At 35.5% G+C, this 15,147-nt stretch overlaps 1 pseudogene; it reads right to left on the minus strand.

The window, feature by feature from the left end:
* Window positions 1-4,222: 4,222 nt before the first annotated feature.
* Window positions 4,223-12,125, minus strand: LOC148766307 (uncharacterized; annotated as a pseudogene).
* Between the last annotated feature and the right edge of the window lie 3,022 nt (window positions 12,126-15,147).

Raw genomic sequence — 15,147 nt, forward strand, 5'->3', positions numbered from 1 at the left:
AACGGACGTGAATCTGCTCTCCACAAATTGGGGCAGATCGTCCAACGATCTTGACAAACGATCGATATCTCGCTTCCCATCAGCAAGCTTTTGTAAGATCGGTGGATCCGTTGGATTTAGGGGCGGCCCAACCAAGGCTTCAAGATGTTGCAGCCTTGATTCCATATCTAGCAACATCACACGAGTAGGATTTGGATTTGTCGAAGAACCAAAATCTTCAGCCATGCCGAACAACAACACGTTCAGAACCCTTGAACCGGGCTCTGATACCAACTGTCACAGGGGTTAATTTATCACCGAAATTTTCGCCCGTGCGGCCTGATTTGCCCACCAAATCAGTCAGCCTTCCTCACAATTTTCTTCGCACAAAATGCACAAACACAAGTCTTTTGAACCACGTAAACGAACACAAGAGTATTCAGCAGAAATCGAACAACACAAACACGTTTACGGGCAATACCCAACCTTTATATTAATTCCCACAAAGAATACAAAGGAGACTAAGGTGCACACACAAAATCCTCACTCAGAATGCCCAACAATTGCAATCTGAACTCTCCTATGCTAGATAATGCTAGATAATTCGGATTTGTGCACTCATAGCCCAATAAATACAAGGAAAAGGTCATTTTCACATAAAACTACCTAAGGACACATGGCAGCATACAAACATGACACTTGTCCAACTATTACAAGTATAAAGGGGCAGGTTTTCATGCTTTTACAGGCCTCAACCGCTCCGTAACTTCCTCAAATCCGCCCACAAAGCTGATTTCTGAAGCCCAACTTGACCGGGCGCGCCCCGCGCGCGCCAAACGGCCCAAACAGCCCGGCCGGTTGCTAGGCAGCCTATCTGCCTTGCTTTTTCCGCACGTTTGCTTGCCTTTACCGATTACTTGCCAGTTCTTTTCCCACACAGTCATCGGCACGCCCGCTCATCGGGCTGCCTTGCTTGACTTGCCAATTTGCCCACACTTGTCAAGTCGTGGTCGATTTCCCTCGAACGTTCATTTACCCACGTTATCGGCCACATGCCAATTATTGCCCACGCTTGTCCGTCTTTGCTGCGGAGCAACGCCCGTGCCAGCCACTAGTACTTTCGATCACCGTTCCCACTTGAATCAAGCCGATCCTTGCTTTCTCGGCCAAGCACCCCAAATGCTTACCGAACACTCGACCACTCATTGGCCGGTTGTGTGGCTGTCTTGTGCCAATCCCCACTTGGCACCATTTCTCGGCCATGACTCGGCCACACTCGAGTCATTACCGATATCACCGATTAAGGGGGTAACAGACCTCCCCCACCAACGGTGTTCGACGCCCTCGTCGAACCGAAACCATCAGCTTCAGTTTTCCCTCGTTTCCACTTGTCTTGCCACCGTCTTCGATTGTGCTTGATCAACAGCACCACATCCAAACCCAACTCCCAAGTCTAATCCCACGAACATCCCACATATTCTCTCAGCCCTCGGAAAAACGAACGCCAATCACGTTCAAACGGCAGCACCCAACCACAAGTGAAAATACTAGTTCTTGGCACAACTAGTATTTTATCTCGATTGCCCCGCCAATCAAGAAAGGAGACCTCCAACCCACAGAAATCACCCTAACACGGCTTCCATTCCATCAACAATAGAAACCAGCCCAACAAAAACCCAAGATGCCACATAAATTCAGAAAATACTACATTTCGAACCCACGAGTTGTGCCACGCACGACAGCAACTTGGAACAAAAGTAAGGCCACATTGCCCATTCATAAGCCCAAATGAATACCTTGACTTGCCTTCGGCTCTCGTCACATTTCCCGGCAATGCACGTACAAGCAAACTAGCCCGAGAATTCACCGTCTTGTTTCTAACGGCTGCAATTTGGCTCGATGACTCCTCGTCGTTCGATTCTGCCCCCAATTGCACCGCAGCCAACATAGCCACCGGTTTCTTTCCCGCCTTTGCTTTTGTGACATACGAGCATTCAAAGAAGCATGGACGCTCTTCGTCCATAATCATCAGCCCACCGAGAAACGGTATCACCGCAGCCTTGGCAGCAAGTAGGAACTCTTGCCCCAATATCACATCGAAATCATCTAGTGGTACGGCAGTCAATCCGCACTGCCCTTTCCACGAACCGATCACTAGATCATCATCGGTTCTGCCTTTCACCGGCCCTGCTTCTGAATTTACAGCCTTCACTTGACTTGCATGTTTTGAGAGAGTCAAGCCCAGCTTCTTGACTTCTCTTTCGGCAACGAAGTTGTGAGTTGCTCCCGAATCAACCATCGCCTTCACTTTTTTGCCATTGATCAGCACCGTGGCATACATCAAGCCCTTGGTGCCGTTAGGTGCCTTGTCCACGACCAAAGCACTCAACAATTGAATCGGATTCGCACGCCTCGTCTCGTCCGAATCTTCCTCACTATCCGACTCCCGCATCAAAGCATTCAACTTGCTCCTCTTCGGACAGTCCCTCATTCGGTGGTTGCCATCACATAGAAAGCAGCCACGGTTTTGTTTGTTGACGACGGGTTGTCCACCGGTCTTGGCATGTGCCGTGGATCCCTCGCCATCATAGCTCTCTTTTTGCTTCCAATTTCGGCCACCCTTGCCACCGAACTTCTTTCCCTTGGACTTATCCTTCTTCGAGCCTTCCTTATCGGAATCATCGGCCCCCATCACCTTGTAATCGACAAGTCGGTCCGCTGCCGAGATGGCACTTGGCAGATCCTTCACACCTTGTCTCCGCAACTCGGTTTGGGCCCATGGCTGCAATCCAGCCATGAAGTTGAATAACTTATCTTCATCGGGCATATCACGTATGTCAAGGAGCAGAGAACTGAAGTCCTTGACATACTCCCTCACGGTTCCCTTGTGCTTCAATTGCCGAAGGGATTCCCTTGCAATCCAGCGCACGTTGCAAGGTAGGAATTGCTCTTTCAACTCCCGTTTCAGCACCTCCCAAGTCTCGATCTTCACTCGGTTGGCACTTGCATCGTCTGACAAACGAGCACGCCACCACAATTTTGCATCACCCACAAGATACATACTTGTAATGGTCACTTTCTCTCGGTCCGGAACCTTTGCTGCCTCAAAGTAATTCTCCATATCCCACACAAAGTTTTCGACTTCTTTGGCGGTGCGCACACCATCAAACGTAGTCGGTTCCGGCACACGAACTTTGGATCCCGATGTTCTGCCCTCAGAACTTGATCCTTCGTTTCGAACAGCCCTCTTAAGCACCGTCAAATCAGTAAGCATCCCATCAAGCTTCGTCTCAACGACATCAACGAGAAGTCCCATCTCCTCGGCAACGGACGTGAATCTGCTCTCCACAAATTGGGGCAGATCGTCCAACGATCTTGACAAACGATCGATATCTCGCTTCCCATCAGCAAGCTTTTATAAGATCGGTGGATCCGTTGGATCTAGGGGCGGCCCAACCAAGGCTTCAAGACGTTGCGCCCTTGATTCCATATCTAGCAACATCACACGAGTAGGATTTGGATTTGTCGAAGAACCAAAATCTTCAGCCATGCCGAACAGCAACACGTTCAGAACCCTTGAACCGGGCTCTGATACCAACTGTCACAGGGGTTAATTTATCACCGAAATTTTCGCCCGTGCGGCCTGATTTGCCCACCAAATCAGTCAGCCTTCCTCACGATTTTCTTCGCACAAAATGCACAAACACAAGTCTTTTGAACCACGTAAACGAACACAAGAGTATGCAGCAGAAATCGAACAACACAAGTACGTTTACGGGCAATGCCCAACCTTTATATTAATTCCCACAAAGAATATTAATGAGACTAAGGTGCACACACAAAATCCTCACTCAGAATGCCCAACAATTGCAATCTGAACTCTCCTATGCTAGATAATGCTAGATAATTCGGATTTGTGCACTCATAGCCCAATAAATACAAGGAAAAGGTAGTTTTCACATAAAACTACCTAAGGACACATGGCAGCATACAAACATGACACTTGTCCAACTATTACAAGTATAAAGGGGCATATTTTCATGCTTTTACAGGCCTCAACCGCTCCGTAACTTCTTCAAATCCGCCCACAAGGCTGATTTCCGAAGCCCAACTTGACCAGGCGCGCCCGCGCGCGCCAAACGGCCCAAACAGCCCGGCCGGTTGCTAGGCAGCCCATGTGCCTTGCCTTTTCTGCACGTTTGCTTTCCTTTACCGATTACTTGCCAGTTCTTTTCCCACACGGTCATCGGCACGCCTGCTCATCGGGCTGCGTTGCTTGACTTGCCAATTTGCCCACACTTGTCAAGTCGCGGTCGATTTCCCTCGAACGTTCGTTTGCCCACGTTATCGGCCACCTGCCGATTATTGCCCACGCTTGTCCGTCTTTGCTGCCGAGCAACGCCCGTGCCAGCCACTAGTACTTTCGATCACCGTTCCCACTTGAATCAAGCCGATCTTTGCTTTCTCGGCCAAGCACCCCAAATGCTTGCCGAACACTCGACCACTCATTGGTCGGTTGTGTGGCTGTCTTGTGCCAATCCCCACTTGGTACCATTTTCTCGGCCATGACTCGGCCACACTCGAGTCATTACCGATATCACCGATTAAGGGGGTAACAACGGGTATGATAGACAAAAGACACGGGGATTGATTTTTTTACGACACTATTTTTAATCTGAACATATGTGTATTTAAGTCTTCCACCTTGCAATAATTATATGTAACCTTTTAAATTATAACGAAAGGCTTAATTATAAGAAGGGATTTTTATGTATAGGTCTCTGACCAACCATCTTTATTATTATCGGTTCAAGGCGTTATATCTCTAAAGTCTATCTCTTTAATATTTATTATAAATAAAGGCAAACTTAATGTATAGGACAAAATTATTGACCACAAAAATTGAATTTTGACTTTTCCTTTTTTCAAATTTTTTTGTGGCCAATTTTTTGCATTGATTTTTTTAAAAAAAATTTTATTTTTTATTTTTCTTTTCCTCCTGCCGCTACCATTTGATGGTAATTGCCTTGTCGTTGACAATACAATTACTGTAAACACAATAATATTATTGTTAATCACATCAATTTATTCTATTTTATTATTGGCTTTTTTATTTTGTTTGATTTGTAGACAGTCTACGTAATAATATTATTGTCTACTATTGTAATATTACTATCGTTGCCAGTAAAATTACAGTAAACACAATAATATTAATGTGGTTGACTGTAATATTACTGTCAACCACATCAATATTATTTTTTTTGTCTTTTTATTATGTGTGCAGTGTGCCTTTATTGAACGACTCAACATATTCATATTATTGTATTACAAAATAATTGTTATTTTTGTTGTATTAATATTACGGTGTTAGAGAATAATATAACAATATTACTGTGTTAAACAGTAATATATTTAATAGTATTGTCTATCACAGTAATATTACTGTTTAAAGAGGCAAAAAAAATTCAGGATTGTTTAAAAAAAAGTCAACAGCCCCGGAGACTAGTGGTCGACGGCGTCGATGGTCAAAATTGGGTTATCAGTCCAAATTAAATAACTGGTGAAATTTGTGGTCTAATTGAGGTTAAATTAAATTAGATGATGGAATTGGAGCATATTAAAATGTGATGGGGTATTTTATTCTTTTACACACCTCTAGACATTGTGTGGATTTTTTTATAAAATAGTTTTTGAATCTGGACTTATTTATGAATATATAGCCAATGATAGTATTATTTGTAATAGCCCCTTAGAAGAATCACTTAAAAATACAAAAAAAAAAAAAAAATGTTTCCCTTTCTTCTGGGATTTAATTGCGTCTGGATCAATCCAAACTCAGAAGTGCATCTTCTAGGTCTTATTTTGCTTGGTTTCCTTTATAGCCACCCTCATAAAAGATGTATTTGAAGTTTGAGCAATCTTTTGTCTTTTATACCAGTATTTGGATAAATATTAAATGTTCTTGAGGCTGAGACATAAAAGTGACGAAGATCATGTTACAATGAAAATTAACAAGACACGTGACATATGAGATTATTAACGAACATGTTGTACAAAATATAAAACAATGAATGCATATGGTGGACAAAATTGCAAATTCTATCACCATTTAAAAAATAAAAGTTAACAATAAAGCAACTTTAACTGGAGAAAGAAATAATTGGAGACATAAAATCTTAATTGGCAATATTATTGTTACTAGCAAGTACCACGTGCGTTGCACGTGAAAATGTAAGATTTTAATTATATATAAAATATAAATTTATATTTAAAAACTTAAAGTTAGATATAATATTTAAAAATAAATAAAAAATTAAGTAAAACTCAAGTACAAAAATTAATGAAAATATATGTATCTATGAATGGTGAAATACAATTGTTTTAGAAATGAAATGAATAACAATATATAATGAAGAAAAAAATAATAAAAATATTTTTTATGCATTATTTCATACATGCTCACATTAATTTTTCTCCAATTTTATTGTGATAGTTGAAACAATTTCATTCTGATGAGTAAATATTTTTACCTTGACCACATGTTGGGTAATTAGAGTTGTCTGCCCTAATATTAGGTCTAATTACATACATATACATATACATAGTACTTTTCACATTAAAAAAATATTTTATATTAAAGATAAACCCCTTAAAGTATAGTTTTAATTAAAATTTGAATTAATTAATTATTAATAACTAAATAATTTTTTAGAATATATTTTTATAGATAAATTATATTAGAAAATTAATACTATTTGAAAATCTATAGCATAAATGAAATTAAATATTTGGTTATTTCCATTTTGGACCCGAAAAATGTAGCATTTTCGTACTTAGCACTCCCGGAAAAAAATTAGAGCACTATTAATGAGGCCAATTTAATCTTTTAATAGTATTTTGAAATAAAAAAATTCTTGGTGTGATAAATATAATTCCGATAAAATAATTTTCATGATAAAATTATTAAATAGGTATGTCTTTAATTTTATTTGAATTAGTAAAAAAGTTGTTATTTTCTTTTTGTATTAAAATATATTTTTATTGTAATTTTAATGCAAAAGTAGTTGAAGGGTGGAAAACATAAAGTTGTAATATTCTGTACCAAGATGAGAAAAGTTTTTGTATAGATGTATTTATTGAGGGTATTTTTTATCTCTTAGTACTTATTTTTGTGCTAGAAAGTGTGAAGTAAAATTGTTTATTTTCATACATCATTAAATTATTTTCTCACTAAAATTACTGGAAACTTAAATTTTGTTATATACAATAAAATCCACTTCTTCTTTTGTTTTTTTTTGGTTTTCTTTTGTTTTATCAAAGGCATGTGAAAGAAATATTATTGAGAAAATTTTATTAAAACATTAATTGGAGTGCAATGTGAATGATTTATTACTTTCTAAGGGTGTAATGTGCTATTAAAGTTTTTCGGGGGAGCAAAGTTCCAAATGTATATTTCGAGGGTACAGTTTTTTTTTTTTTTTTTTTTTTTTTAAATTAGTACCTTTAAATTTATGATTACATATGTTCGTTTCAATTTCAAGTATATTTTTAACAATGGTAGTCATGTTTCAATACCATTTATTTTATGTAAAAAAAATTGATTGTATAAATATAATATTTAAAAGGGTAAGACGCGTAAAACAAATCACATTATCATATTTGTGCGATATACGTAATAAATATTATATAATAATTAATTTTAAATTTGAAACTACTTTAAGTATTGAAATAAATAAATTTCTACATCCATGCTTATAATATGTCATTGTAAATCTCTTCGAATCTAGTTTAAGACAAATTGACTTTTATTTAAAAATTTATTATGTAGAAAGAATTATAATAAGAAGAAAACTAACGATCACCTTATGTAAATATTTGAGCATATGAAAAGACACTTGATAGTTAAATAATATTATTTAACTATATTAAATTGTTATTTCATTATTCTTATTACACAATTGACCGTAACTAATTAATGGTGTACGCTAGTTATAAGGGGCATAATAGGAAGTACAAAAATGTTAAGAAACCAAAAACACATTCATCCTTTTGTAGTTGGTAGAGAGGTAGAGATAGAGATAGACATAGAAATTATGTTGATTTAGTTTTTACTATAATTATAGGTACGCACTAACTAATTAAATTATAAAATGTCAAGATCAAATGTTAAGGCAACCGTTGAATTTAACTGATTATAGCATAGAATAGACCGCTTGGGTAAGAGATTATTGCAAAAATAAAGATCTTTATTTATAAAGTATTGATTTTTGGGATGATAATGTCACGCAAGTTAAGAAATAGATATTGACCTCATCATATTGTTGAGAAATACAAATAACCAATCATACACTTTTGTGAAATCCTTTGGAGGATAATCAAATCACTTATTCATACCATCACTCATCGCTTCCTAATAACATATACTATTTATGGCGCAACGTTCATCATTTGTCTTATAAACGTCAAAAGCTTTGTTTTTTCCATTCCACCATAGCTGACATAATAATAAGGGTCTGACTTCAGCGAAAAATTTAAAATCAAAATAACGACCAACAATAAGTGTATGATTTCCTAGATCATCATCACTTGATGCGAAATGCAAATACGAATTCAGAGAATTTGTAGGAAGATTGTTGGCAACATTTACATGAATATGTTCTTCAAAGTAATATTTTGACTGCGCATGAAGGAGGGTTGAAAAGATGAACAATTGTAACCATTATTTACTCATTGAAAAGTGCATTTTGATATATGACATTATATGTTTTTTCATTGAATTAGTGGATGAAATAGTATGATTTTGCCCGACTTTTGAAATCGAGTGAATCGTTGCAATTTGAAACAAGTAATAAAAATATAATTTTAATATGACTATTGTAGCACGACCTTTGAAATTGAGTAAATTATTGCAATTTGAAATCAAGTCATAAAAATGTGATTTGGATTTTCCTAGTTTAGAAAAAACAATTTATCTTTTCAATTATTTCCTTATACCCCAACTACTTCCTTAACTGTGTATGCGCATTTTCTTTAAATATTTAAATTTTATGAGGCTGAGACATGAAAGTCACGAAGGTCGTGTTATAATGAAAATTAACAAAGACACGTGACAAATGAGATTATTAATAAACATGTCGTTAGAACGATGAATGCATACGGTGGAGAATTGCAAATTATGTGACCATTTAAAAAAAAGTTAACAATAAAGCAATTTTAACTTCTTTAAAGAAAAATGAAAAATAAATAATGGAAAGGTTATTCAATGGTTGAAGACGGTTAAGGAGATAATTAGAGAAGGAAATAATTGGAGACATAAAACCTTAATTGCCAATATTATTGTGATTTTGTTGATTTAATTTTTACTATAACTATAGTTACACACTAACTAATTAAATTATTAAATGGCAATATAAAATTGTTAAGACATCGATTGAATTTAACCGGGTATAGCATAGAATATACCGCTTAGGTAAGAGATTATTGCAAAAAGAAATATCATTATTTTTATAGTATTGCTTTTCGGGATTACAATGTCACAAGTTAACAAATAAATATTGGACTCAACATATTGATTTAGAAATACACATCACCAATCATAAACTTTTGTGAAATCCTTTGGAGGATAATCAAATGACTTATATATACCATCATTCCTCGCTTCCCAATAACATATACCGTCTAAGCCACAACGAGCACCATTTGTCTTATAAACATTAAAAGCTTTGTTTTTTCCGTTCCACCAAAGATGGCAGAAGAATAAGGTTCTGGCTCCAGTGCAAAATTGGAAATTAAAATTCTGACCAACACTAAGTGTATGATTTCCTAGATCATTATCACCTGATGCGCAATGCAAGTACAAATTTGGAGAATTTGTAGGAAGATTGTTGGCAACATATACATGAATATGTTCCACAAAGTAACATATTGATTGCACTTGAAGATAGAGGGTTGAAAAGATGAATAATAGTAACAAGTATTTACTCATTGTAAAGTGCATTATGATATATGACATTGCCCGTCTCTCCATTGAATTTATAGATGAAATAGTATGCTTTTGTCCGACTTTTGAAATTGAGTGAATCGTTGCAATTTGAAATCAAGTAATAAAAATGAAATTTTAATATGACTATCGTAGTGCGACTTTTGAAATCTTTGCAATTTGAAATCAAGTAATAAAAATGTGATTTGGATTTTCCTATTTTGAAAACTAGGTAGGTGCACGTGCGTCGCACGTGTCGTGATAATATAAACGTTGGAAAGCAAATAATGTAATATTTTGATCGAGCGTGTCTTGTGCATAATGTTTATATATGTTATAAATAGATCAGTTGTTATTTCCAGCAACAGTAGTTTTTCAAGTATTGAGTATGAATGAAATTATTTTGTTCGACTGCACTGAATATTCAAAAAGTAAGTAGACCTGAACATATGCGCCTAAAAACAAACATATTTTCAATGGTATATAAACTATCCACTGAACAGACCGATAAACAATACCAAAGATGAATGTTCTATATGAAAATGAGATATGTAATATCATTTCATATCAACATATTGACGAAATCCAAATTTATAACTACAGTTTACTATGATGACAAATAACAAAATTGTGCGGTCGATCATAAGTAGTTGAGATGCCATCGACCAATAAAGTATTTCTTGTTGTTTACTCTTTTTTATTTTTGATTTTAATAATAGTTTCTGCTTTTTTTTTAAGAACTTATGTCAAGATATGAAAATTGCTATCAGATAAGACATCCTCAGTTTATCCACTTATTGAACGCCAAACTCATCATAATATGGTTGTAATGCACTAATACTTATAACTTCAACTGAAATATCTGTAGAAAACTTCTAAACTGCACATTAGACCAACTATTTTTTTTAAATGTAAAAACCGTAATAGTTGAATTAGAAAAAACCAATGAGAAAAAGAAATATACATCTGATCATTCGGGAAACTTTTAGAATTATCTCAACATGTTGCTTGACTCCATATATTTCCCTCATCTTTTATGATTGAGAAGCTTCCTAGCAAGAAATAAGACACTGATAGCAATAGCTAGTGGTATTGAACAACAAGTAAATACACGAGGTATATATATATATATATATATATATATATATATATATATATATATATCGAACTCGAGATATAAACGCCTATACTTATTCATTATTTATTTTATGTGGTACTCTCATTCTAAATCCCCTAGTATAACAAATTGAAAAGTTTGAACAGTAAATAGTGGCATATTTTTTCTAACATATATAATGTACCATTGTAGATGTAACTTGCAGCGCCTGTATCGGGAACTCATGTAAAGTTAAGCATGCATCAGAATAGTGTAATGTAACATGTAAAAATTTGTGAATGGAATATGAAATGTGATATTTCTAAGTACAAGTACCTGCATGTAGGACTTCTTTGTAAACAACACTTTTTGTTGACATTTTGTGTCTAACATTGGCAACATCCTGCTTTATTACAACTTTAGTTGTAGACGACGGAATTCCTCTTGATAGAGCTACATATAGTTGGCCATGAGAGAAAATTGATTAGGGTAAATATACGCCTATATTATGAATTGTTTTCCTTGTGCTTTATTGATCGTCATTGAAAAACCAAGTTTCATAGAAAATTGTTTGCGCTTAAACTTGAAAGGATAATCTTCATTTTGAGCAAGTGGAAGTGGTATTGTAGTTATGAATACATGTTTGCCGGTGTGCTGGCCAAATACAATCCCCGCATCAATGACATTGTCTTTAAAATTTTACATACCATTCGTGTACATTACATAACCCATTTGATGGTTCTAAATTCCACAGGAGGATTATTGGACAATTTTTCTTGTGTACCAACTTATGTGGAGGCAAACCATTCGGAGTTAAAGAATTTAAGAACTCTTCTTCAAATTAGAATTTGTGTCATCGATAGCTTCATCAAAACTCTTAAATATTATTGGTTCTCCAGGAAACAAATCAATAGTCTTGTCACTCAACTTGTCAACATCTTCATTTTTTGCCGCTACTACCACTTGAGTTGTCATGTAGGAAAACGATTCAGCATTTACACTAAATTTTGCAAAAATGCTAGCAATAAGACGCTCTATTGAGTTCTCTTCATTGTTGTACTTAATAACCATCTTATCAATGATTTTTATGTTTCCTTCGGCATCACTCGATTCATCTCCATTTCCAACTCTAAATAAGAAGTCGCTAAATTTAGAATCTTTTTAGGCTCGAATATTCCTCGATAACAATTTTTTCTGCATTCTGTTCCAAAGAGGATGTCACAAGGCTTGCATATTTTTTTGGTGAATTCTTTCCCTTGGAACAACTGGTAAAACCTGTCGAAAATCTCCTCCAAACACCATAACTTTTCAACCAAAGTCATTAGTGTTTTCCATGATGTTCCGTAAGAATTTATTTACATTCTCAATAGCCCATCTCTTTGCCATTGAAGCTCATCATAAATAAATAATGTTGTTTTTCTTAATAATTCCGCAACACCACTCTACTTGGATATATTGAAATCAACTGACTCCGTTGGATTACTTGAGATTTTGAAACGCGAGTGAGCCGCTCTTCTGCCAGACAATATAGCAGCTGCAACTCCTAATGTTGATGTCGCAATTTCTATTTGTTTCTGAGATCTTAGATGAGCCAGTAATGCTCGATATAAGAATGTTTTCTGAGTAGCCCCCCCCCCCCCCCCCCCCCCCCCCCCCCCCCCCCGTTCCATAAATAAATAACATCCCACCTTTGCGTTTTCTTATGCAATCCAATATTATTTTGAAGGCCTTTTCTTGTTCTTCATTGAACAAAAATTCAGATTCTGAATCTTGAGAAGGTATTTCGTGTGACATCTCATCTTGTATCTCTCGTTGCACATTGTCAATAGAACTAACAATATGAGCTGCAATGCATCGAACATCATATGAATGAATATGTTTTCCGATTCTCTACAAGAAGAAATTGACACATTCCAAAGTTTTAGTAACTTGAAGCTCATTTGATGTTGCTGGCTCTATTTTGAAATACTCAGACATTGCTTCAGAGTATGTGTCCCAAAGATTTCTCACATGTATCGGAGCACAATAAACATAAATTGTTGCAAATAATCTCCGCAATTCATGTGGCATTTAAAAACTTATTGCTTCATTTAAGCATTCAATAAAACTTTGGCCAGACTCAAGTAGTCCTCTTTTTTGGGCTGATTTTTTTTTTTTAAAATCGAGCAATGTTTGCCATTGACCGCTAAAAAGTCTTCAAAGGATGTTGGACCTCGTACATGATTCAATAGCAATCGAAGATAATATCTTTGCCCTTCCATAGGATTTTCCTATGTAGACGGTCTATAACATCTTTTTTCTTCATTCCAACATCTCCCTTGTTGTCTCATACATAATGTTCAGGAAACTCTCTATACATAAATTTCTTGCTCTCACTTTTAGAACAAAGTAAAATATCCAATGAGCATGGTTTTGGGTATATGATCCCATCCGAGAAATTTATGTAAATCTTGATTTACCCACTAAGTCACAAATTGTTGGTTAGGAAGATGAAGATGTAGGTCGATCACGGGTGAAGATATTTCATTCAAATTGAATTCATAAATTCTCCAAATAGCTTCTTGAGATGAGACCCATCTAGTATCTTGAAACTCTTTAATTTCATCAATTGTAGTTTCTTAAATATTTTTTTAGATATTGATAGCCACTCTATCATGCCCTTTGTAGATATATTTGTAAAGATATTTCACTATTGTCATCCTAGAACATATCTCCACTTTAAAATAAAAATTGTATATGGACAAGAGATATGGGTTATAACGGTACTACCCATTAGTTATTCAGCCGACCCCTCCAATATAAATCGGATATCCATCCTTTCCTTGAATATTGTTTTTATAATACGGGCATGGATAATAATATTTGTATTTTTCATCAACCATGCAAGCGTTTCTTTTGTTCATTTCTTTAAATGGTCCATGCATCATATGTTTAACCACCAACTCATGAACTGCCCGATGTTTCTCATCAACCTGGAAGTTCGACACTTACAAATATATCATAGCCATATGGGCTTCAAATTTTATAATCATATTTCAGTATTAGCAACGTATCAGCTTGTGGAAGTCCTCAATTCTGAAATTCAATTACCTGGATTTCTGTTAGACTTTTTTTTTTATAAAATCGATAATTAAGTGCATTTTTTGTATTCAAAATTCTTCTGGTATATGCTTGTTCTATGCTTAAAATGTGAAAAAGTATGGATCCCAACTTACATTGTCCGCTTTATTGAAGCATATTTAATATGTTTCTGTTGGTTGAAATACCTACACGCAAGTGCACGTATCGTACAAGTAATATAGTGGACTATTAAGTCCGGATATCGAACCCACAGAGAATATTTAATTATCTAATGCTAGACGCTAAATTCTACCAATTAATATCAAGTCCACCCTACACAGTCGAAAAAGGATTAATAAACTAAATTAAACTAAAAAAATTAAAAAGACAAAAACAAGAAAGCAATTAAAATGAAGATTTAATCAAAGTAAACAAGCATAGGATTTTATTCTTCCCCCTATGTGATTATTATTCCCCAAATTCCTCCAATTATGCAAGCAATTAACTCGAATTATTAACCTGAGATGCTAAAATAATCATAACCCGCTTCCGCGTGTATTACGATTCTAATACTCTAGATTCAATTACTATATTCCTATGCAATTAATTCTAGAACACAGCATTAAGCACAAATCTCAATAATGGCTACCTAAGAGATTAACTAAATTCCTATGTTAATACCACAAAGGCTCTTCTACCACAGTTCTAATTATTAACCCGATATTCCGATTCATGCGATTAACAATAACATAAAAGCACATAAGTTGATCAAGTTCATGCACTTAATAAAACAAGTTGAAGAAATAATCCGGAATTAAAACTTGCATAAAATCATAGAATTGGGTTCGTAAATCCCACATAGGGTTCCAAATAAAATCCTAGAAACTAAAGACTTAGTTACTCGTGATTCTTATGATAAAGAAAATAAAAGAAATAAATTAAATAAGAAAAACTATGCTTGAGTCTTCGTTGATCTTCGTTCCTCGCGTATTGTGGTGTATAATTTCGTCCTGTAGAGACTTGTTGCTTTTAT

Source organism: Erythranthe guttata, chromosome 12 (assembly GCF_056151865.1).
Source record: "Erythranthe guttata isolate IM_541 chromosome 12, IM_541, whole genome shotgun sequence".
Taxonomy (NCBI): Eukaryota; Viridiplantae; Streptophyta; class Magnoliopsida; order Lamiales; family Phrymaceae; genus Erythranthe; species Erythranthe guttata.